The sequence below is a fragment of the Siphateles boraxobius genome, unplaced genomic scaffold (assembly GCF_051911475.1).
Source record: "Siphateles boraxobius isolate OS27281-9 unplaced genomic scaffold, OSU_SipBor_1 2, whole genome shotgun sequence".
NCBI classification, from domain to species: domain Eukaryota; kingdom Metazoa; phylum Chordata; class Actinopteri; order Cypriniformes; family Leuciscidae; genus Siphateles; species Siphateles boraxobius.
Genome location: NW_027508810.1, coordinates 15,547,495 through 15,574,244, shown reverse-complemented (window position 1 = coordinate 15,574,244; position 26,750 = coordinate 15,547,495). Strand labels below are relative to the sequence as shown.

The window sequence follows — 26,750 nt, the reverse complement described above, 5'->3', positions numbered from 1 at the left end:
TATGGTTTATAATAGAGTTAAAGTTTTAGAGCACCCAAAAATGAAAATGCCGTCAACCCATAAGGCTTTCGTTCATCTTTGGAACAAAAATGAAGCTCTTTTCATGGAATTTGACAGATTTGTGTCCCTCCATTGAAGGTCTATTCACCCAAAACTATAAACCCAAAACTCGTATGGTTCAAAACATTCATAAAGAGAGCAGTTCAGCAGTTTAATCTAATTCAAGACTTCTGAGGACACAAAGCGTCTTATAAGATGAACATATTTAATTTAGGCTTTTATTTACAACCATACTTGCTTGATGTGCGAAAACAAACCTCATTCCTTCTTGTGGAAGCTCAAACATGCTGGCATTGGTCATTGGTTCTCACAAATCAAGCATGCATGTTAGTGAACGCTTCACATATGGAAGGGGGAAGCTTTCAAATACCACTAATGTGCAGCATCCACCTGGATGATGTAATGGCAGCCATAGTTCGCCAGAATTCTCAATAAAAAACAGCTTATTGGTGGAGAGGAGACAGAGTGATGAAGCCAATTATTATGTAGGGATGATTAGAATGGACACCGGCCAGTGGGCAAGTTTGACCAGGATGTAAGGGTTACACCCCTACTTTTTTAAAAGGACATCCTGGAATATTTTATGACCACAGAGAGTCAGGATCTCGGTTTAACGTCACATCTGAAGACAGTGCATTTTTGATAGTATTGTGTCTATCACTATACTGGGGCATTAGGACCCACACAGACCACAGGATGAGCTGGCCTCATTAGCACCTCTTCCAGCAGCAACCTAGTTTTCCAGAAGGCTTCCCATCCAGGTACGTGACTAGGCTCAATCCTGCTTAGCTTCAGTAGACGACCAGGTGAGAGCTGCAGAGTGATAGCTGCTGGATAATTATCTCTAAAACACCCCAGTTTTACTAACTGCTTTGAGCTTCCTGAATGTTGTCAGACGCCATACCCTAATGCGCTCTTGGTTCACCTCAGCCAATACTAATGTGTGACTCAGTTCAGAAAGATTTATGGTAACACTTTATATTACGACCCGCAAACAACTGCGTAAGTAAACCGAAACTACGGTGTATGTTTCTGTAATTATAGTATACTTCCGTGTAGGTATAAGGGAACAATATGTTGAGTTTTAGGTAATAAAGGGGTAACAAGCAGATATACAACCTGCAAAGAACTTCGTAAGTAACCCGAAATTACGGTGTACGTTTCTGTAATTATAGTGTACCTCCGTGTAGGTATAAGGGCACAATTATGTTAAGTTTTGGGTAATAAGGGGGTACAACCAGATATACAAGCAAATTATTTATTATGTAATTATTTTAAAACTAACAGGTAGGCTACCTATTCTGGTAATATATTCCAGGCAAAAATTGTACGTCTGTTGTATATAAAAGTTTGTATCACATTTCTGGCAAAATATGTTCTTGTGCAATGTAGTTGCAGGGTAATTTTGACATCTGCGGGTTGTAAATTAAACGTATATATATATATATATATATATATATATATATATATATATATATATATATATATATATATATATATATATATATAGCTGTATGTTAGCACAGTATGATAAAGATTGAATTTATTGGCTTTTCTTACTAAACTACTTAACGTTAAGCCAAACAAATTATTTTCTGCTATGATATTAGTTTAGAACGTAACCTGTAGTACTTAGTACTTACCTTATCACATTGTATTGCAATGACACTAAAATGTCAGGGCAAATAAACTGTGTAATTAAAAAGTTTTTTTTTTCTTTTCTTCTTCTTAATAAGAGTACATTTTTCTGTAATTACTGTGCAAATAGTGTTGTTACGTATTGTTACATAGTAAGTAGTGTTTGTTAGCCGTTTCAACTGTGTATTTACAGGGTAAGTGTAACTCCTGCGGGCTGTAAATTAAAGTGCCGCTTGTTACCCCCTTGTTCTGTGTAGTTACAGGGTAAGTGCAGTAAATATAATAAAGGATCCCATTTAATTTATGACTTTTATTTTACAAAAAAATTTAAAACACTTTTTCATCTTAATAAAACATTGTCTTTTCTACAGTATACTAAAACAACAAAGTAACACATTATACCCCCCTTTTTATTTGCTTCTCTTGCTTTTTTTCTTCTTTTTTTTCTTGCTCTTCTTTTAGGAATTTTTGCCTGGAATATATTAACAGAATAGGTACCTGTTAGTTTTAAAATAATTACATTATAAATAATTTGCTTGTATATCTGGTTGTATCCCTTTATTACCCAAAACTTAACATATTGTTCCCTTATACCTACACGGAGGTACACTCTAATTACAGAAACGTACACCATAATTTCAGTTTACTTAGCAGTTCTTTACAGGTTTTATATCTGCTTGTTACCCCTTTATTACCCAAAACTTAACATATTGTTCCCTTATACCTACACAGAAGTACACTATAATTACAGAAACGTACACCGTAATTTCGGTTTACTTACACAGTTGTTTGCGGGTCGTAATATAAAGTGTTACCAGATTTAGTCCGTAAAGTGATTTTTGTAAAAACAGCGAAAAGGGAAATAAAAGTCAAGGACAAAAGCACCTCCCGATGCAGACTTCAGCTGACTGTGTTCCCTGAATTCACATTCAGGACTGAGTCACAGATTTGACAAATTGGAGTGATCTCAGGACATAAGATTTCTGCAGGGGAAAAGTGTTGCTTCCCGCAGTCTGGCTCTGAACTGAGACTGCATGGCTGTGCTGGAACAGAAGCGATTCTCTCCAATTACCCATACTCCCCAGCGATGAACATCAGGGAGGGCCCAAACTCTAGGCTGATCTGACAGTCACTCCGCAGGTGACAGAGACAGCTACAAATAACACGGCCGGGCTGCTCTCCTCTTCCTCTCTCCAGACCTGTGGCTCACGGCTCTGCTACCGGTGCCTCTCTCATGCGTAAATGACATAAAGAACAAAGAACTGTTGAGCTTCATGCGACGCTTGCCGCTAGCTCCGGCTGACAAAACCTGATGCTGATGGAAATCAGCACGGGCTAAGGTTTTTTTTACACTAGAGCTTCCTGAGTCTGCTTAAAAATGTTATTCTGAACTTCTGGGTTATAGTGCAGATGGCTAGTTTATCGTGGTTAATGGGTACTATTATTGATATAATGAGCCCTTTTTTATTGAAAATGAAAAATGGCATCATTTACTCACCCTCATGTTGTTCCAAATCTGAATTCTTCTGTAGAACATATTTTGAAGTTTTTGTCTTTATGATGAAAGTAAAGGGGATCCGAAACAGGACTAGACCACATTGATATTCATTGTATGGAGGAAATTGTTTTTCAAAATATTTCAAAGAAAAAAAAAAGTCATGCAGGTTTGGAATGACATGAGAAATTGTGAGAAAATGACAATTTCCATGTTTGGATGAGGTTTTTCTTAAAAACAGTTTGAGTTGTTTATGACTTGTTTGAAGAGTGTGACACAGAGTCTGACTCGTTGCTTTCATATTTCAGGTTTGCTTCTTGAGCTCTACCAACCCCAGGCACTAGCCTTGGTATTGACTGTCTTGCAGTACAAAAGCAACACTGCGGGGACATGAAGGTGATGTGTCACATTATTTACATTACAGACTTCTAGTTGCTGCAATGGAAAGTTGGTTTGGTAGGTACTCACTCACCCAAGGCCAGTCCAAAGGCAGGGAGAGAGTCGAGAGGCAGAGGATGACAATTTACGGTCACTGGTGCTGTTCTGTTTATTTGCTGAACATATAGGTCTAAAATAGTATGTATTTAAAACACACTTCAATTAGCAAAATACTACAGAAATAGTATGTGGAAAAAATAAATAACCAGCTCTTATAACCCTTACCATGAGTTAAAAAGTAATAAATAAATAAATAAATACAATAATTTCAGAATATGTACCAGCCATGTTGATGCTATTTACAAAATAATTCAATTAAATAATTTTCACATTTCTTCCATTTGTATATTTGCGTGTAAACAATGCAAGTATTTGTGGTACTTGCAATATCACTTAGGTCAAAAAATGCCTTCCCAATTAATCAAAAAAGTGTATCAAAAGATAAAGTACATACAACGTAAGACTGGACAGGTTTATTTCAAGTGAATTATGCCTTGATGATAAACTGGCGTTTAAAGAAAAATAAAAGTTAAACTGTAGTACAGATAACATAGAAAAAAAGCAGAACATTTTTTATAGACTATCAAAATTTGCCATCTGTCCAAAAGTAATAACAATAGATTGTTTCACAGACGTAACTACTTAGGGAAAAAACAAATAAACAATTCTGCTCAAGCTATATAGTTTACTTGCTACCAAGTACCTCAAAAAAAAATTCTTTTGATTTTGTCTCCAGAATCTAATGAATGACCAAGCACTAGGTGCACCTAAAAAAATTCAAGGTCCCAGGCCTTAACCAGACTACATACCTAAGAACACAAAATGCCACTGAAGTAGAACAGAAGGGTAGCACACACACAGTATACAGTGTCGACCGCAGAACACTTCAGCTAAGCTAAGTTTACATTAGCAAAAACATTCACGTCTTTACATGCCGTCTTCACAATGTCTCACATAAAAAAAGCATTTGAACTCTTGACCCTCATGACTACAGAATCAAGGGTTAAAGTCTCTGTCATAGCACAACCTCCTACCCACTAGTATGGTCCCTAAAGGAAGAAAGGTCCGTTTTAGTTTCATCCTCTCTAAAATATTAATCGGAGCCAAAAAAGGGAAACTTTTAATACATATGAAACTAAAGCCATCCGCATTGTTGTTACACCCAATCTATTATTTTGCTCTGTCTCCTGTCCATTCCTCTGCCGTCTTTTCTTTTTCCTTATGAATAATGAAGGGAAAATATCCAGCTTGTCCCTGCAGAAGAACACTGGGCTCTCCAGAGTTGATCAAATACGGCCTGTTAAATAATTGAAGGGAGCCTTTGTCATGCAAATCAAGTGCCTCAGGACTGGAAAGCGGCGAGGTTGGGTCGGATGCTAATGTCTTACGTTTGTTTGTTTCTAAATAGGTTTTTTTAAATCAAGTTTTTGAGGCCTTTTGGGCTGAACACAATGAAAAATAAACCCAGGGGAAAATGTTTGATCGCTCTCGTTGGGCGTATAGGGTGCATTTTGCACTGCGATGCCTTATTTATATTTAAAAAAAAATATGGGGGCGTGGCATTCAACCTCAATACTCAGTTGAACCACGTTCAACTTGAGGACATCCATCAAACACAACTAGACATAGTTTGTGACACTTGGAAGAACTCAAAGTAAAGAGGAAGACGTTCTGGCGTTAGGTGGGGCAGCTGCTCATCAGAGAGTGAATGAACATGAGCTAACACAAGCAGGGCAATTATACACGCAGATAAAAGCTCATTACACAATCAATGAGCTGCTTTGTTTCTGGGGCCTATTATACCCTGTTATCCACCACTGGAAGCTCTCACTTCCCCCCATCCTTTTATTCACTCCATTCTTTATTCTTATTTGTCCCTGGCGATTTTGGATGAATGATAAATAGCTTAAATGAAATAGCGGAGTCGAAAGAGAAAGCAACAACACGATACTCGGTGGAACAAAAAGGCTTCCACACATATGCCTATGTTGACAGATCGGATCGAACTGGCTCTTAGGAAGGGAAAACATGTGAAATGATGGATTGGACATCATTCTCTCTCACACACAAACAAACATGCAGAGACTATGAAGAAGAGGAGCAGGGACGGTGTTATTTAAATTGGACAGCATGTCATTTCAGCTTGCATGTATTTACACTAAACCACATGACTGGGAATGTGCACTGCAATTTCATATTTAACCAAAGAGGGCGCCATCTGTAAGCAGAAAGCAGTTAGTTCAGGGGTGTGTGACGGTTCAGAGACATTTCCAAAAAAGACCACAGTAGGGTGTGTGAAGAAATGTCATTGAAATGCACCAATACAGGGATCTTTATGTGGCTTCCTTCCTGGCATGATACTCCAATTACAAACAGTTACAGTAAATAACTCAGCCTGGACAATAATATACTCACACAAATCCTCACAAACTAAGGCAATTCTGCACACACATTTTTCTGAAATATAATACGTATCTTCATGAATCGATATAACAGGAAAAATCAAATTATAAAACAAAGAGCCTGCATTAACATGTGTACTTGGAAACAGGCACATGCCAACAAACAAAACCACTCCAAAATGGCAGTCTCTTTTTTTCTACTTTTTTCGATTACTTCATGATCTACTAAAGGAAAGATCATTGGTGCACGTCGTCTACAAAAGGGTAGAAGCAAAGTTAGTTTTTTTCCTCCTATCATGATATATCTCAAGACCTTTAATTAGCAGCACATACTTTTCCTTATGCCACGGAAAAGAGCAAAATTGTGATTAATATTTGATGTTTCAATATTTATTTCATTATTTTTTGTGAGAGCTGGCATTCTCAATATAATCCGTCTACAGCCTGCAAGACTTCAAGCTATGCCCACTTCAAGTTACACCCCTTCAATTTACGCCCTATGTCAAGTTACACCCCTTCAAGTTACGCCCACTTCAAGTTGCTAGCTGTTTTTTTCGACTTAAAGCAGCTCTGCATAGACCAGTCGGTGTATGATGTCAAAGTACCACGAGAGCAATTAGAGCGAACAGACAGTTCTGTATGCTTTTGAATAGCTCTCGCACGAGTTTAACATAAACTGAACATACTAGAGTTTATTTTAAATGACTCTTAGCTGTTCAAGAACGAAATGCTTGTTTTGGTGTACAGTAAAGCAAGCTGCAATCTGCATTAGTCCCAGGGTATTGATAATGTATTGTAAGAAACCATATTGCAATGTGTTTTTTTGGGCAGCACTGACTCCGGGCTCCGCTTGGCTCCCCAGCGTAAAACAACTGGTGCGTGCATCCACTTCCGTATTTATACCCGCACCGCAGGGCGGAGTGTGGGATGCAGATCTCGCACGCCAATGTGCATTGGCTCGTTTTAACAGTCTAGTGAGTCTTAGTGATTCTAAGCGTGATCCCAATCAGTCAACACGTCGACTACTCGGGAAAATATTCTTACCGTTGTCTCTATACGAGCTGGCATCTTACCGACAACATCTCATTTTGAGTTTGACATAACATGTAGTTCTGTCTGATTTGGACAACTTCAAATTACGCCTCCTTCAAGTTACGCCCACTTCCTGTTACGCCTCTCTCCTGCAGTCCGCAAACAGACCCATCTTGTCATTCTACCAAAAGATTGTTTATGATGCGGTGAGTGATACAAATTATGTTTGCTGCAAATGTCACAAGGACAAACAAAATGGTGCAGGGAATAAAGAATTTAGTGGCTGGTAAATAAAAAGTAAATAAATAAACACTTAACCTGCCCCATGTTCGCTATAAACTCAAATGAAATAAAGTAGTAAAAAATTTTTTGGACAGTTAAAAAAAAAAATTATATTTCAAATTGTGTAACCTTATTAAAATAGTAATGGCTCAGTTCTGATAATTTAGTCATACACATTGCACTGTTCCCAAGTGGCTTAACCCTGACTGAAGAATACACAGCTAATCATGCAAAGACCAACACCTCTGTGAATCCATGTCCCTGCAGAGCTTCCATTTTGTCTCTTTTTATCTGACTTTCTCTAACTTCTCCCCACTTGCCTTTATTTTCAGCTCATTCCTCCCTTTTTCAGTACCTCCTGACCCCTCTTACCATTTCACAGCACCTATGTTTATAACATACTTCATCCCTCTGTCTCGTTCTCTGCCTTGTGGCGGTAGAGTGCAGCTCCGCGGGGATTCTTTCTCTAAGAGGCATCCATTAGTTACACTCTTCTCAGAACCTGTGGGCTTTATGGGTCACGGGTTCTGTTTCCCTCCGAGTGACAGCAGGCCTGGAGAGCAGACCACAAGCGCAGAGCCGCCGCACCACTCAGCTAGAAACCTCCACACACAAATAAACAAACATCCACAGCGGCCTCTGCTACAGACGGAGGGATTCGAGGAATAAGGGAATTATTCTACAGAAGCATCTTAGCTGCTTGTCTGTGTGAGATAGAACACTTATCGCTGCAGTAAGTGATGCTGGCTTGATGAGACATGCTCTTTTACTGGGCTCATGGGCCTCGGGGCACACAGACAAACAGACTGTCTAACAGCTTCTTGTTTATGGTTGGGAACATCCTTGTGGCTGTAAGATGTGTAACATCTCTTGATCTTAATGTGGTAGAGATGTAGTGTTTATTGACTTCAAAACCTCACAGGAAACAAAGAAGGGCTCATCCATAAGTATTCTGTGTGAACGTGGCATTGGTGTCTAAATGTGACCTTGCAAAATTAGAATGACCACTTACTTAATATACAGTATATCCCGTTGGAAGAATAAACAACTTAACAAGCTTGCTTCATCCTGGCATACTGTAGATTATAAGTGTAGTCTAAAGTATTCAATTAGAAAACATACACTTGTTTTGTGTTTTAAAGGTATTATGTTCATGCAATGTGAGCTTGATGTTTAGAGACAACATGCAATGACATTTGATATCACAATCTACCTTCAATACTTACAATCGAACATATTCAGCTGAAAATATTATAAGACAGGACTTGATATACCCATCATGATTTTGTAGGTCAACCCAGAAGTTAGCATCACTCTGATGTATCTGTTTACATATAGTTTTTTTATGTATGTGCCCTTGTCATCTTTAATTAAAAACATTAACTTTCACTTCCATTTGCAACAAAATGTCTTCTCTGGTGACGTGTGCTCAAGCAACTTTTTACTCGCATGAGACCACACCAATTACCAAATCACAGATCCCATGATCCAATAAATTCCAGATGGAAAAAAAATCACATTAGGAAAGATAAGACGATCGCAACCCAAGTTTCATGTGACTTTAATGTCTCTGATGACAACCTCTTCAGTCCCATTTAGCCACTTGCTAGCAAACACATTTTTCCAAGACATGTAAAACCTAAAAAGTATATAGTTTTGTATCTCCTTTTGTTCAATAAAATTGTGAATAAAATTCATCACCCTGACCTTATTTCAGTCATTTAACCAAAAACCCATTGACCTCAGGACAAGTGAGCCAGAAGTTCAAAAAGCAGAAAACTAATTTCCGAGATGGAGAAAGTGATTTTCATTTTATAATGTTTATGAGTGTTTTGCATTTAAATGGACAGGGCAGCAGAGAAATGCTAAGGACAACAAGTTATGATTCAAAATCCGGTCGCCCACACAAGTACCGCATCACATTGTGGAGAAGCATATGCATTACCCAGCAGGCCACATCAATGAAAAAAAAATAACTTTATTTCTCTCTCTTTTCAGAATAATGTGCACTGATGAATACCAGGGGCATTTATTATTGTTAGCAAATGGGTCAATTTTGATTTCATGTTGTCAAAATAATGTACGACTGTTTGAATAAACCTTACACTTCATTACACTTGCTTTTGCAATCTCTTGCAAATGTTTTGCATTCCTCTGAGAAACTTTGAGTTTGCTCACAAAATGTTTCCGTTTCCCTGAGAAACTTCATTCAATTGCTTAACCTTTGCGATCTCTCGCAAAAACTCGTAAAAAAATGTTGTTCTCTGTGAGTGAACCCAAACATTTTTCGAGTGAACGCAAAGTTTCTCGGGGGAACGCAAAACATTTGCGAAAGAACGCAAAAGCATTGGTAAATAATTTTTCCTTCCATCACATTTTTTTTCACCCTGTCACTTTAGGGGCTCTGTGAAACTCATCTTACATGTAGGCCTTCATCTTATGTAATTCTAATTATGTTTAGGCTGACCTGTTCATGAATCAGGCATAGTCAAACTAACTAAGACAGACATCAACAAAAGCAAATGATTCAGTGTGTGATCTCACGTCAGCCCGAGACCCGACCGTCTATTACCTATAGAAACAGTAATCAAAACCTCTCCACTGCTCGTGTATCTGCATTCATAGAGCCGTCCCAAAGGTAGCGAAAGCTGCTGCACTGAAGATTGGCTAGTGTAGGCTATTTAATGTCTGCAATACTAACAAGGCTGGCTCGTAGCTACACAAAGCAAGCATCTCCGTTGCTTCGCTGGCGACCCTGCGGCACCAAGGGTTAGACTACCCACACTTCCTCTAATTGGGTTGATGGAGAGTGAGAACTGCCACAGGCTGTAAATAAAAGACAGGCCACAGAGCGGAGGAGAGATCGACACAGTTTACTGTTTGCTAATGCACCTTTTTTTGTATTTATACCGCTCGTGCTCTCTTTATCTCTGCCCTTCGAATAATTATTTAACTTGAAAACATTTATAATTCATAGGACATCAAAACACGCCTGCAAGTATGACATTTATGGAGAGTTTGTCAATATCTCTCCTCACCCCTGGAAACTCGATGTTGAGCAGCCTTTTGACTCTGCTTAATTAAAAAAGCTGATTCTGATCATTTTGCCTTGTCAGTCAACTCCTGTTTTTAAAGTGCTGAGACTTTTGGGGCATTGTGCAAATTAGCATACATCATTTTAACCCACAGTAAAAGGCCATGCCACTGATGTTTGTTGAACGGAGAGCTGACATTCACTCGTGGAATGACTGATATGATATTCACACTTGACTGGATCTCTGAGTTACTAACGGGCCTCAGTTTGCCTTTGTCTCATTTTCAACGCAAGAGATGACGCCGGTAACCTTCAGCCAACGCAGGACAACCTGACAAGTCTTGAATCTGACAGCCTGTCCACATGTCGCTCAGTAATTTGCAAAAAAAACAACAACATGGTGCCACATGACTAAGAAGGCAGTTATTCTCCATCAGTTCTGCACCAACTTATTTTACAATCTGCAGTCCATTTCCTGACCTAACGTGCTTGATGGCATTCACAGGAGAGTCGGACTACAGGGAATGAAAGCACTCTGGTGAGTCACAGTCAAGACATAGACACCCTCTCTCTCTCTCTTTCTCTCTCTCGTACCTCAGGCTGCGGCAGAGAAAAAGCAGCCTAAGAGCTTTTGCTGCAACATCTTCCACCCCTAACCAACAAGAGAACAGTCATAAGTTAAAAAAAAACAAAAACAACAACAGCATGCCTCTTTTAACACTTCTATTAGTTCACCAAGCTTCCAAAAGCTTTTCCCCAAATACAGCATAGAAAGCTGCAGGGGTTTGTCATCTTAGGATGAGAAGAAGAGGATGAGCGTGGTCTGAAACAAGATGATCGGGATGGGGGGATGTACGCCATCAAATACAAAACAGTGAGAAGGTGTAGTGGGAAATTAAAGCAGAAATATTGACTGTGTCAACTTCTGTTTTCCCACCTAAAGTGCCAATGGGCATTTCTAGATAGTGATCAAAGCCAGGTCTCAGTACAACTAAACCTCCAGGATTTTGCTACCTAGAAAGAACAATGGAAATAAGCAATGCGTTATTAATAGTTTCAAAAAAAAAAAGAAATTTCACGATGATCACGGATAATGTGTATATAATTATGGATTGAGAAATTCTCAATTCAGACAACAAAATGCTTTATATATATATAAGCATGTATATAAATATTACATTACTGTTCAAAAGTTCGGGGTCGGCAAGATGTTTATAATGTATTAAAAAGTATATTGCGCCTAATCTTATGATCACCTGCATTTATCTGATCAACAATATTTAAATTATTTCTATTTGAATATATAATTTATAATTCATGTGATGGCAACGCTGAGTTTTCAGCATCATTACTCCAGTCTGCAGTGTCAGATGATCCTTCAGAAATCATTCAAATATGCTGATTTGGTGCTCAAGAATTTTTTATTATTAGTATTAGCATTATTAATGTTGCAAATGGCTTGCTTACTTAATTTTAGAAAGAAAGAAAGAAAGAAAGAAGAGAGTACTCATGTGTCCACACACACACACACACACACACACACACACACACACACACACACACACACACACACACACACACACACACACACACACACACACACACACACACACACACACACACACACACACACACAACACACACACACACACACACACACACATAAACTCACAATCACTCTCACCCAAGACCATGTTAATATACCTGTCATTCTGCTGGCCATTTCCATACCCACGGCAGGTAAATTAATAAAACTCCTCGCTCTGTCTTCTGTTTGAGGAAGAACACCATTAAGACCGATCCCTTAAAATGGCAATTTAAGCAAGTTGTGAAATAACATGAGACTACTGGAACTGCCTGATTGCTATGACAACCCTGGTTCATTTCTGCTTCTCTGAAGATAATCCAACCAGCCAATCAGCCCTCAAAGCACCTACGGGCACCATGGAGGTAAAAATGGAGATGTGCCCATGATAACCTAAAAGAAGTGTGTGTGTGTGTGTGTGTGTGTGTGTGTGTGTGTGTGTGTGTGTGTGTGTGTGTGTGTGTGTGTGTGTGTGTGTGTGCGTGCGTGCGTGCGTGCGTGCGTGTGTGTGTGTGTGTGTCTGTGGTTCAGGTATTCCCTACATTATTCCCCACAAAGATGGCAATATCGGAAATCCTTGACGGGGCATTTTTTGGTCCCCATGAGAAAAATCGCTTATAAATCATATGTGATGTTTTTTTTTAAATATAAAAATGTTTTCTGCGATGGGTAAGTTTAAGGGTAGGGGATAGAACATAGAGTTTGTACAGTATAAAAATCATTAGAAATCATCATTTCGATCATTATGGAAAATCCCCATAAAGCATGGAAACGTCTACGGTTACGTATGTAACCCTCGTTCCCTGAGTAGGGAACGGAGACGTTACGTCGGATGACGACGAATGGGGTTTCGCTTAGAAAGCCTATCAACTTCGAGTATTACAAAACGAGCCAATGGCAAAGAAATGCCATGGGTCTGCGGAATTTGCATGGCGTAACTCCGCCCCACCTCGTGGGTATAAAAGGAGGAAGCCGGCAGCAAGCAGATATGTTTCTTCGCTGAGGAGCCAAGACTGAGCTCAGGCGATCCCCGCGGTACAGCGGAAAGTGGCAGGCAGACGTAACGTCTCCGTTCCCTACTCAGGGAACGAGGGTTACATACGTAACCGTAGACGTTCCCTTTCGTTGTCACTCCGAGTTACGTCGGATGACGACGAATGGGGTTACCAGTCTAATCACGCCACCTTCTCAGCTGTCTTCCAGTGCCCTGCGTAAATCGAGATCCCTGTCAGCCTGGACAAAGGACTCCATATAACACAGGAATACCAAGGTACACTGGGAAGCATATCCCAAGCTTAGGGGAAGTATGCAATTAATGCCAGCCCGGAGGGGGGGGACTTAGAGAATACACATATGACCCGAAGGAAGCATATGGAAAACACTGGGGTGTCCAGCCGCAGGTGGAATATTTCAACCCCAGGGGTGGCAAGGTGGCTTGCCAAGGGAAAGACACACGCTCAGAGAGGCTTACAGTGGAAATACACATGTGGGGGTCGCTCAGAGGAGGGACCAAGCACACGGGAGGCACCTAGCCGACGCACAGGCAAAAGACACTGGCGCCGACGTCAGGAGTGCTGGAGGAGCTCAGGGCTTTCGGAGAAGCTCACCTGAGGAAAATATCGCACGTATCCAGTCCGTGGAGTGGAATGGCGAGCAAGCGAAGACACCTGAGCGGGTCCGGTACTAGCTGGTTGAAGTGAGTACACGAGAGGACACAGGCTCCACTCGGAGATTATAGAATCTGGCGAATGTGTTAGGTGTCGCCCAGCCTGCAGCTCTGCAGATGTCTGTTAGCGAGGCGCCATGCGCTAGAGCCCAAGAGGACGCCACACTCCGGGTGGAGTGGGCAGTCACACCAAGGGGGCACGGTCGACCTTGCTGCTGGTAAGCCAAAGCAATGGTGTCCACTATCCAGTGAGACAACCTTTGCTTGGAGAGAGCCTTTCCCTTCAGCTTCCCACCATAACAGACAAAGAGCTGGTCTGAGGTCCTGAAACACTGCGTTCTGTCTACATAGGCGCGGAGAGCGCGTACTGGACAGAGCAGTGTCAAGGCTGGGTCTGCCTCCTCCGAGGGCAGCGCTTGCAGGTTCACCACCTGGTCCCGAAAGGGAGTGGTAGGAACCTTGGGCACATATCCAGGCCGGGGTCTCAGGATCACGTGAGAGTAAGCCGGCCCAAATTCCAGGCACGCTTCGTCAACGGAGAATGCGTGCAGGTCCCCAACCCTCTTGATGGAGGCCAGTGCAACCAGGAGCGCTGTCTTCATAGACAGGAACTTAAGCTCGACTGATTGCAGGGGCTCAAAGGGAGCACTCTTCAGGGCAGTTAGAACCACTGAGAGGTCCCAAGAGGGAACGAGAGGAGGACGAGGAGGATTCAGTCTCCTCGCTCCTCTCAGGAACCTGATGATCAGGTCGTGCTTCCCCACCGACTTACCTTCGATGAGGTCATGATGTGCGGCAATGGCGGCAACATAGACCTTCAGGGTGGAGGGAGACAGCCTTCGCTCCAGCCCCTGTTGAAGGAAGGAAAGCAAAACACTGATCGAGCATCTCCGGGGGTCTTCTCGGTGAGAAGAGCACCAGTTGACGAAGAGGTTCCACTTCAACGCATAGACGTGTCTCGTGGACGGCGCTCTAGCGGAAGTGATGGTAGCCACCACCGCTGGTGGTAGGGTACTCAAACCTGCCTCGTCCCATCCAGGAGCCACACGTGGAGGTTCCAAAGATCGGGACGAGGGTGCCATAGGGTGCCCCGTCCCTGAGAAAGAAGGTTCTTCCTCAGAGGGATCGGCCAGGGAGGTGCTGTCGCGAGGAGTACTAGTTCGGGGAACCAGGTCCGGTTGGGCCAGTAAGGGGCAACCAGAATGACCTGCTCCTCGTCCTCCCTGACCTTGCGCAAAGTGTGCGCAAGAAGGCTCACTGGGGGAAACGCATACTTGCGGCCCTGCGGCCAGCTGTGCGCCAGAGCATCCGTGCCGAGCGTGCCCTCGGTCAGGGAATAGAACTGGGCGCAATGGGTCGAGTCGAGAGAGGCAAACAGATCTATCTGCGCGTCCCCGAACTGGTCCCAAATCAGCTGAACCGACTGGGGATGGAGTCGCCATTCTCCAGGGAGGGGCTGAAGCCGTGAGAGCTCGTCGGCTGCACAGTTCAGCGCTCCGGGAATGAAGATGGCTCGAAGCGACCTCAGATGCTTCTGACTCCATAGGAGGAGGTGGCGAGCGAGTTGTGACATACGGCGGGAGCGTAGACCACCTTGATGGTTGATGTACGCCACAGTGGCGGTATTGTCTGAACGGACTAGTACGTGTTGACCCCTGAGCAACGCCCGGAAGCGGTGCAGGGCAAGGCGTACTGCCAACAACTCGAGGCAATTGACATGCCACAGCCGCTGGGGTCCTGTCCAGGAGCCCGCAGCAGCATGTCCATTGCACATGGCGCCCCAGCCCGTGGTGGAGGCATCTGTTGAGACAACAACATGCCGGGAAGCTCGTGCCAGGGGGACACCGGCCCTGAGAAAACCGAGGTTCGCCCACGGGGTGAAGAACTGACGGCAGGTCGGAGTAACTGGTACTCGGAACGTGCCGTGTTGCCATGCCCACCTCGGGACTCGGTCGCGAAGCCAAAGCTGAAGCGGTCTCATATGAAGCAATCCGAGCGGCGTGACCGCGGCTGCAGATGCCATATGCCCCAGGAGCCTCTGAAAAAGTTTCAGTGGAACCGCACTCTTGCCCTCGAATTGTCTTAGGCAAGTCAGCAGTGACTGCGCGCGCTCGCTCGTAAGCTGCGCGGACATGGCGACCGAGTCGATGTCCATACCGAGAAAAGAGATCCTCTGCACGGGGCAAAGTTTGCTCTTCTCCCAGTTGACCCGAAGGCCCAGACGGGCTAGGTGCCGAAGCACTAGGTCCCTGTGTTCGCAAACCTGATCTCGAGAGTGAGCTAGGATCAGCCAGTCGTCGATATAACTCAGGATGCGAACCCCTTGTTCTCGAAGGGGAACAAGGGCCGCCTCGACGACCTTCGTGAAGATGCGAGGAGACAGGGCTAGCCCGAAAGGGAGAACCGCGTACTGGTATGCCTGCCCCTCGAAAGCAAACCGGAGGAACGGTCTGTGTCGAGGAAGAATGGAGACATGAAAGTAGGCGTCCTTCAGGTCGATCGCTGCAAACCAATCCTGGGGCCGTATGCATTCGAAAACGCGTTTGGCGGTGAGCATCTTGAACGGCATCCTGTGAAGGGAGCGGTTCAGCACGAGCAAGTCCAGGATTGGCCGTAACCCACCGGTTTTCTTGGGGACAATGAAGTAGGGGCTGTAGAAGCCGGACCTCATCTCGGCTGGAGGGACAGTCTCGATTGCACCCTTCGCCAGCAGGGTGGCAATCTCTGCTCTCATGATAGGGGCATTGCCACCGACCAAAGTGGAGCGGACTCCCCTGAAGCGGGGAGGAGACCGTGCGAACTGAATCGCATAGCCGAGCCTGACGGTACGCACGATCCAGTGGGACAGACGGGGAAGCTCTAGCCAGGCTCCCAGGAACTGAACCAACGGGATCATGCGAGCCACAGGCGTCCCCCCGGAGGGGCAGCGAAGCGGAGTAACTGGCCCAGATGTGGACGGCATAGCGGCCCGGAGAGGGGGCACAGTTAGCAACCGCGCCCTGGCAGAGGGGGCCAGGGGAGGACCAGGCTGGTCGTCCCGCGGGGGCCTGCTCTGCCAGGGGTCTGGCGACAGAGGGGGACAGCGGCGAAGCGGTCCGTGGACGGCACGCCATGTCAACCACCTCCGGGACAGAGGGGGACGAGGAGAGCACGGCTTGTGGGCGGCGCTCTGTGACGTCCGAGAACTCTGTGCTCAGAGACGGGAGAATCAGCTCTTTGGAGAATAAGGATTCTTCCCCGGCCCTCCCCGGGGAAAGGAGTGGTCCTGCTACCAACTCCTGGAAAGAACTGAGTCCCATCTCTAAGGAGCCCAACTCAAGAGCGCCGCTTAACCCGGCGTGTAGCGGGGTGCGGGGCTGGAGAGGACTGTGGCGTCCGACCGCGGCCTCCAGAGCCGACCCGGGTGAACGGGCGGGGTGGGAGCCGCGGGGGGGCGCCCTCGGCAGTGGGCAGACTGAGGGATCTGAGCGGACGGCGGGGCCGTCGGGACAGAATCAACCTCAGTCTGCTCCATCGCCGAGGTGCCCGTCTCACGAGCGCCGCTTAACCCGGCGTGTAGCGGGGGGCGGGGCTGGAGAGGGCTGTGGCGTCCGCCCGCGGCCCCCAGAGACGGCCCGTGAACGGGCGGGGTGGGAGCCGCGGGAGGGCGCCTTCGGCGGTGGGCAGACGAGGGATCTGAGCGGACGGCGGGGCCGTCGGGACAGAATCAACCTCACTCTGCTCATGGGCGGCTGAGAGCTGTTGGGCAAGCCCTCAACCGCACCGCCGAAGAGGCCGACCTGGGATATGGGAATGTCGGACAGACGGGTCCGCGCGACATCCAGCACATCAGACAGGTTCAGCCACAGACTGGTGAGCATCACCTGACCCAGGGAGCGTACGGCCACTTTCGTCGCTCAGAGAGCAAGGTCAGTGGCGGCGCGCGGCTCAGTGAAGAGCCCTGGGTCAGTCCCGCCCTCGTGCAGGTCCATGAGCATCTGGGTCAGGTGGACCAGCAGAATGACCATGGCATGCAGTGAGGCGGCTGCCAGTCCCGTGGCGCTATAGGATCTCGCCACAAGCGTAGACGAAAAACTACAGGCCACGGGCGGGTGCTTAGGATTGCGCCGAGAAGAAGCACTCTGAGGACACATAGCATCGCAACAGAGCGTTCAGCCGGGGGAACCCCAGTGTACCCATGGGCAGCGGCCCCATCGAGGGGAGGAAAGGCGGATGAGATCAGCGAGCGGTCCCGAGAAGACAAGGGGGTCTTCTTGGACTTCGAGATCTCATCATGCACGTCCGGGAAGAGAGGTATTGGGGTTTGCCGTGGACGAGGGTCGGCGGCCTTACCCAAAACCTATCGTCCCAGGAAAGCATGGTCGTCATCTCCGGATCAGACTCAGGCACAGCCGTATGCACACCGGAAGGTGGCAGCTGTGACGAGCCCTCACTTCCAGAAGACTCAAACCCACCTAGTGATGCTGCAACAGACATGGCATCTTCCTCTGTAGCTTCAACTGAAACACGCGGGCCACCAGAGGGTAGACTCGCGGGAATCAGCAGTTCACTAGCGGGCACCGTCATTGAAGAGGGGGGCTGGGGTCACGGACACATAGTCGGCGCCTAGATCCAGACCGTAACCCTCAGGTCACCCTGGCCACCAGCCGAAGATCGGGGGGTGGATGAGGGGACTCTCACTCTTGCGAGTTCACCGAGTCTCGACCTATATATGACGCGATGATCACGTTCCCAGCGAGAACATGAGTCACCCACGAGCGCTGTTCAAGCATGATCAAAGCCCAAACACACTAGACAGCGCTCGTGCCCATCAGAGTCCGATACCAGTCCGCTGCAACCAGAAATGCACGGGCGAGCCGTCTTTAAAAAGACGTGCCACGTGTAAGCTCTTTTAGTGAGAGAAAACTCAAGTGTTGAAGCACCCGGGGAGAAACGCACCGACTGGCAGACCACTGCAACAGATCAGCAGGAAGCACGCTCTCGCCGTAGATCGCCGTCACACCAACACTCGAGGTACTCGTTTGTAAAGCTGACAATTCAGAGATGGCTTGTGGAGAGAAGAATACACTTGGCTCCGAAGCGAAAACATATCTGCTTGCTGCCGGCTTCCTCCTTTTATACCCACGAGGTGGGGCGGAGTTACGCCATGCAAATTCCGCAGACCCATGGCATTTCTTTGCCATTGGCTCGTTTTGTAATACTCGAAGTTGATAGGCTTTCTAAGCGAAACCCCATTCGTCGTCATCCGACGTAACTCGGAGTGACAACGAAAGGGAACCCAACATTCTTCAAAACATCCTTTGTGTTCAGCAGAAGAAAGACATACAGCTTTGCAATGACATGAAATGATGCCCATATTTGATTGTTTGGGTGAACTATTCCTTTAAAAATAATTTTTTTTCAAATATTAGGTTCAGCCCACTTTTGTTTGACATTATCCAGTACATTATTCATATTACCATGTCTACACCAGACATAAGCAGTAAGGCGCTATGCGACAATTGCAAATAGAACCTATTATAATCAGGTACGCTGTCTACACTGGATGCGCAGCAACCAACACGACACACCAAATTCCCAACAGTAATCTGATGCCTGTTCTATTTCTGATGTACTCCACAGGCTTGCACTACTTCTGATACAAAGGACAAATGGATTTGCAATGGTTGTGTCCACTATGGACATTTTTTAACTGTTGTGGCACAAATTAATGCAACAATTGATGCAACACATTCATTATATGGGTTCATAAATGCACTTTCCAGATGTAACTGAATTAGTGCATGCTATTCCAAAGAAATAAAACGTTTGCCTTCAAAAATCTGTCATCAAATTAAAATCGTACTTTTTTTTTTCTTTTTCAATACTGTTTCACCCAGAAACACAATTTCCTGTGTACTGCAGATCATCAGTACACGATTTTTTTAATAAACTAATAAAGTTTTATGAGTAAAATAAAAAGGTTCTCCAATGCCTTCAGGCTGTGTAATCATTGTGGAACATTTATTTTTAATTGTGTATCATCAAGCCAAACTTTTTTACAAGTGAAACTTGTAGGCATATGCAGAACATGTGATTACTGTACATCTCCTGACATCAGTTAAGTTGAGGGTGTCAAATACCCCAGCATGACCTAAGAGAATACTCAGCTCCCCTCAAATGGAGAGAGATGGTAAAAGACTAAAAAGCATCTCATCAGGGGATGGAGAGTGGAAGAGTGAAGACACTGGGGACGTGTTAGCAGCGACGGAATAAAAAAACAGACACTCTCCACTGAATGATAATGTTATAAGACCATGCTAGAAAAAAAAAAAAAAACAGAAGTGAATTAAGCGGCTTTGCACCTGCAATCCAAAGTCCTAATAGATATTGATGGAGTCAGTCAGTTAAACAGTGAAACAATTAGACCGCTCCTCTCGCCAGCCCTCACCCCTCGACTTCAGACAATTACAGAAGCGCTAGGATGGTGTAGCCCTTAGCAGAGTCTACATCACAGAGCCCATCTCTCTCAGGGCCCCTGAGCAACTACCCCTCTTGCTGAGGCTCAAACAGACAGATTGGAGCTCATTATACCTACAGTGGGGAATAGCGTCCCTGCCTGGGGGACCTCATCTTGCCTATGCAATAGATTAGGGGTCTGTTGTAACCTAGGAACCCAAAGCATGCTTGCGCTCTTGCAACGGGTTGAGCGAGAGGACGTTCGTGTGAAGGATAACAATAGTAAATGGGTCACACAGAACAAGAAAGGTCAGGTCATGGCTGTATAAATGTATGAGCCATGAACTCAACATAAAGGGGGAAAAGAAAGAAACAGAGAAAGAACAGAAAATTATTTTTGCCAAGCCGAGCAGGCAGGCAGAAGTTGGGTCATGGAATCCGAACACTTATTACATATTTTCTGAGTTGATTATGAAGAAAGATCTGAGGAATTCAGTTTGAATATGGTTAAAGGTTTTAAATGGCACTGAAAGTAGAAAACACTTTTTGGTAGCTGAATGCATCATCTGATTATTTGAATATCTCAAATGAACATGCAGGAGGGGTATAGAGGTGGTGCATGAGATAAATAACCATTATACTAAACAGCCTATTGAGCTCTGGCAGGATTTACTGTGCATCCTGTTGAAAAAACCCTAGTTTAAGCTGGTAGTGAGTTAATATGTTTATAAGCAACTGAAAAAAGCACAAATATCAGGGCATGTCAGAACATCTCAAGGACCCCAAAAACCCCTTAGACCCCAGAGGGTTAATGACAAACAAGAGTCTAAGAGAAAAGAGAGAGAAAAAAACAACAGTGAAAAGTAAAGCAAAAAGTAGTCTAAATCTCAGACGTCACGCCCATAGACTGTTGGCTGACCTTCTGATGCATAAGGCACAAAAAACGGTTAACACTTCATGAGTTTTGAAGTCGCCATCTGATTGGTTGAATTCTACAAGATTTTCGGGACACAGGTATGTCACGTTCTTTAATGGTCCACCTGGAAACAAAGGCCTTTGTGACACCAAACCCCCTCAATGAAGAAGAAAGCCCTAGGGCCCTATTATACATCTGCTGCAATGCAGCACCAGGCGCGACACAAGTGTTTTTTGCTCGTTCAGCCTAACGCAGTTATCATTTTCACATCCCGCGCCACGTAGTTTAAATAGCAAATGCACTGCCATTGACTTTAGACCGGGTTTTTGTTAGTCAATAGCACAATATTATTTTTGTTACATAAAGAGCGCAATAGTAATGTGGACCTACATGCGGGTCCAAAATGCGCATACACTCTGCTTATTACACACACAGGGATGTACATAAACTAACCAAATATTAAAATTAAAAGAATTACAATTAGGGTTGGGTACCGAAAACCGGTGAAAACAACTTGCCGCTTGTTGAACTGATAGCAAGGGGATTAATGAAGATGCCGAAGACAAAACACTCCAAGATTTGGCTGCATTTCACGTGTAAAATTACGCGTCAGAATGGCCTCTGGGTGTGCCGATTGTCTGAAGCCCATATAGAATCACGGCAATTCATTGGCTGATAGCGCGGGCGCCGCCTCGACGCTTTTACGTCGTCATATTATATATCTGCTCCTCAGATTTCTCTGCCGAAAAAGGAAGTTTGTTGGCAGCGCAAGGAGCTTGGCAGCAAACGCAGCGTCTCGTTCCCTATTCAGAGAACATAGGTTACACCAGTAACCAGAGACGTCTAAGACTGTGCAAACGAAATACCAAACTCCCCAAGCTAAGCGCTGCCGTAACTAGTACAACGACCAGATAACTTACATGACTGGTTCAAGCAGACAAAACATGGGAACCTGGATTACCCTGGTAGTAATCTCTATTAATCTCCAGTATTATTACATTGTTTGATACAATATTGTTTTATTTAATATTATGTAAATGTGAATTTTTATTTCCCTTTCAAGGGAACTTCGAGCTGCGTCAAACGCTGCGGGAACGCCCCTGCGTTGTGCGTCATGAAGCACGTATGGAATCAGCCCAATGGAGAGATGAAACGTCATAGGCGGGTGACGTCATCGACCAGGAAACTATAAAGCACCCCAAAAACACAAGCGCATTAGCTTCTGTGCTTTCAGTCGCGCTACATGTGAATCTGTCCCTGTGTGATATTGTCTGTCTTACATACCCTGCACCACACAAACAATTTATCCCTATATATATATATATTGAGAGATTATGGCGGACGAACAGCAGTTTAGAAAGTGTGTTCCTCCCTGCTCGCGTTATTTAACGAGCGGGGATACACATGATCTTTGTGTTGTTTGTTTGGGAGTTCAGCATGCCCAGTTTGCTCTCGAGGGAGCAGACTGTGAGCATTGCGAGCGTTTGCCGTTAAGGACGCTCCGCTCCCGCCGGTCGCTCTTTGAGGAGAGCGGTTCGGTGCGCGCTCCCCGCGGTTCGGGTCCCGCTTCTGCCGAGGCAGAGCGGCGGCGCTTATCGTGGGGATCGCAGATGGATCTCACAGCGGGGTTTGAGACGGGCTCTGCCTTATCTCTCCCTTCACCTGTGAGATCCAGTGCCTCAGTCCCGGGTTCGGAAGCACGCGCTGCGGTTTCTTCCGCTCGGGCTGAGGCACCAATGCTATCCAGTTCTGAGGAACTTGATGTTGTTAGTGTTGAGGGAGATGTGGAGGATTCGCCACCCCACACTCCTGAGAGTGATGAGCTTATGGAGGTGTTAACAAGAGCTGTTGAAAAACTTAATATTGAATGGCCAGTGACTAGTCAGGAGTCTGTTTCTAAATCAAAGTTGGATGAGAGATTTTTGCCGTCACGTGTGCAGCCTCCACGCCGGTGCCTGCCGTTTTTCCATGATCTCCACACCGAGGTGTCGAAATCATGGAGAAAACCGGTGTCATATAGAGTGTTTAGTCCCCAGACTTCAACATACGCTAATATTATGGGAGCCAAGGCTCATGGTTATGGTGCGTTGCCTCGTGTGGAAGAGACGCTTGCGAGCCATCTCTCCCCCGAAGCAGCATCATCTTTTAAGGCACCGGCATTACCCACCAAGCCTTTAAGAAACACTTCGGCTTTGGTGGGTAAAGCATATTCGGCAGCAGGTCAGGCTGCGTCATGTCTGCATACTATGTCAATCTTGCAGGCATACCAGGCTGATCTGCTAAGGGACATGAGTGAGAGTGAGGAGGTCAGTACTGACGTAGTTCGCGAACTGCATCAGGCTGCTGATTTATCCCTGCGTGCCACCAGAGAATCGGCCAAATTAATGGGTCGTTCTATGGCAGCTCTGGTGGCCGCAGAAAGACATTTGTGGTTAAATCAGACTAATATTAAAGAGAGAGAAAAAGCTTTTCTTTTAGATGCTCCTCTTTCTCCCATGGGGTTGTTTGGTGATGCTGTGAATTCAGTTATCGATAAATTCCAAGAAGAAAAGAAACAAACTGCAGCTTTTAAAAAGTTTCTTCCCCTTAAAGTTCATGTCCCTGGGGCTGCTGGGCGGGAGCAGCCCCGGCCGTCTTCGAGCTCATCACATAGAGCGCAGCAGAGGCAGAGTGTCGCGTCTCGTGCTCCCCCTGCTGGACAGTGGGCTCAGCCGCGACACTCTCAGCCGAAGCCTTCTCCCAGTAGAACTGATCTGAGGACAGTTATATTGGCTAAGAAGGCTTCGGCTAAGAAGAAGTCCTGACGCCAAGCCGTTCAGGATGCTGAGGGTGGTCCCCACCGAGGCGGAAAGGTGTTCACCTCTTTTTACGGTGCCCATTCCTCCTCGGTGCCCTCAGGGGCTCGTTCTGCCAACCCCGCCTTTATGCCGGGGCACAGACGATCCCAGCGAGCGCTTTCCCGAGGGACGCTCGCTCCCTCTGAGGAGGGTCTCAGAGCGGTCAGACCAGTTGTTCCCTGCCGGTGCGCCGTTACAGGGCGCTGCGTCTGCTGCTCAAGTTACACCAGAGGCCAGTCTCGAGAGGCTGGTACCCTTAGTAGAATTTCTGGCAGAGTGGAAAAGCCTTCCAAAAATATCTCATTGGGTCCTGCAGACAGTAGAAAAGGGTTATGCTATCCAGTAGGGGGTTCTGCACACAGTGGTGGGCCCCGAGCAGGCTCTGGTATTGGAACAAGAGGTGAAAACGCTCCTTCAAAAAGAGGCTATAGAACGGGTTCCTCCTCCCAGTTTGGAGTCAGGTTATTACAGCCGATATTTCATCGTTCCAAAGAAGGATGGGGGGTTGCGTCCAATTTTAGACCTGCGCATATTGAATCGCTCGGTAGGGAAGCTAAAATTCAAGATGCTCACTATCAAGCAGATCGTGTCTCAAATCAGGTCCGAGGACTGGTTTGTCACGATAGATCTGAAGGACGCATACTTCCATGTGTCCATCCTTCCACAACACAGGAAGTTCCTGAGGTTCGCCTTCGGGGGCGAGGCGTACCAGTACAGGGTTCTTCCGTTTGGCCTAGCTTTATCTCCCCGCACTTTCACGAAATGCATGGATGCAGCACTAGTGCCTCTGAGGCTTCAGGGCATTCGTATTCTCAATTACATCGACGATTGGTTGATTTTAGCTCAGACCGAGCAGATGGCGGTTCGGCATCGAGATGTCGTCCTCGCTCATATCAGAAAGTTGGGGTTGAGGCTGAACGCAAAGAAAAGTGTATTATCTCCTTCCCAGAAGACCACTTTTCTGGGTGTCGTTTGGGATTCGGTATCGATGCGGGCGCGACTCTCTCCGACCCGCATCGCTTCGATTCTCTCAGCTGTGAAACAAGTGAAGCTAGGCCAGCTACTCACTGTCAAGCAGTTTCAGAGACTGTTGGGTCTGATGGCAGCAGCGTCCAACGTTATACCTTGCGGCCTGTTGTACATGAGACCGCTACAGTGGTGGCTCAGGACCAAGGGATTCTCCCCGAGGGGAAATCCGCTCCGCACGTTCAAAGTCACGCGGCGCTGCCTTCGTGCTCTGGTCATGTGGAGAGAAACTTGGTTCCTATCCAAAGGTCCTGTGCTGGGGGCTCTTTGTCGTCGCATAACGCTAACGACGGATGCTTCCCTCACAGGGTGGGGGGCGGTCATGAGTGGTCGCCCAGCCCAAGGTCTGTGGCAGGATCATCATCTTTCGTGGCACATAAATTGTCTAGAGATGTTGGCTGTGTTTCAGGCTCTGAAACACTTCCTAACAGACCTGAGAGGCCATCATGTGTTAGTTCAATCAGACAACACGTCGGTGGTCTCTTATATAAATCATCAGGGGGGCCTGCGGTCTCGCCGGCTTTACAAGTTGGCCCGTCAGATCCTCCTGTGGTCCCAAGGGAAGCTACTATCTCTGAGAGCAATGTATCTCCCTGGGTATTTGAATGTGGTAGCAGACTCCCTGTCGAGGCAGGGGCCGAGGCCAGGGGAATGGAGACTCCACCCCGAGGTGGTGGAGCTCCTTTGGTTGAGTTTCGGTCGCGCCGAGGTGGACCTATTCGCTTCCAAGGAGACCACTCATTGTCATCGGTGGTTCTCCATCACTCTTCCAGCCCCCCTGGGGTTGGATGCTATGGTGCAGCCGTGGCCGAGGTCACGTCTGTACGCCTTTCCCCCGATTGCTCTGTTACCAGGAGTTCTGGAGAGGGTCCGCCGGGACGGGGTCAGTCTACTACTAGTAGCCCCGTTCTGGCCGGCCCGAGTATGGTTTGCGGACCTGATTTCTCTCCTGGACGGTTCTCCTTTGGAGCTCCCGGTCAGGAGGGATCTACTCTCCCAGGCGGGGGGCACGATACTTCACCCCCGCCCAGAATTGTGGAAACTGTGGGCTTGGCCTCTGAGGGGGCCCAGCTCATAGACTCCGGTCTCTCAACCGAGGTTGTTGAGACCATTCTTAACTCCAGAGCTCCATCCACGAGGAAGCTTTATGCCTTGAAGTGGAAACTTTTCACTTCTTGGTGTGGAGAACACCTGCAGGACCCAGTTAACTGCCCAGTGGGTGCAGTGCTGGAATTCCTGCAGGAGCGCTTCTCCACAGGGTTATCCCCCTCCACACTAAAGGTGTATGTGGCGGCACTAGCTGCTTACCACGTCCCTTTCAGTGGAGTTTCTCTTGGGAGACACCCGCTTATAACTCGTTTCCTCCGTGGCACTTTGAGGCTGAGGCCAGCAGTTCGTACGAGGGTGCCGACTTGGGATCTGGCCATTGTATTAGAAGGTCTTTCCCTAGCTCCTTTTGAACCTATCGAAGAAGTTCCCGAGAAGTTTCTCACTTTTAAGACTATCTTTTTGCTTGCTATCTCTTCACTAAAAAGAATCGGAGATTTGCAGGCTCTGTCGGTTTCACCCTCGTGCCTGGAATTTGCACCTGGCATGGTTAAAGCTTTTCTGCATCCTAGACCAGGTTACGTTCCTAAGGTTCCTACTAATATTGTTAGACCTACGGTTCTGCAGGCTTTCTGTCCTCCTCCATTTATGTCATCGGACCAGGAGAAACTTAATTCACTCTGCCCTGTTAGGGCATTAGACGCTTATGTCCACAGAGCTGCCCTGTGGAGGAAATCAGAACAACTTTTTGTATGTTTCGGGCCACCCAGGAAGGGGTGTCCGGCGTCTAAACAGAGAATGAGCAAGTGGGTGGTTGAGGCTATCTCACTTGCTTATGAGTCGGCTGGCCAGCC

At 46.1% G+C, this 26,750-nt stretch overlaps 1 protein-coding gene across 1 annotated transcript in view; it reads right to left on the bottom strand.

The window, feature by feature from the left end:
- The window catches only part of tenm2a (teneurin transmembrane protein 2a), a 349,743-nt gene that overhangs the window by 295,650 nt on the left and 27,343 nt on the right, over nucleotides 1-26,750 (bottom strand). The gene's annotated exons all lie outside the window — the stretch shown is intronic.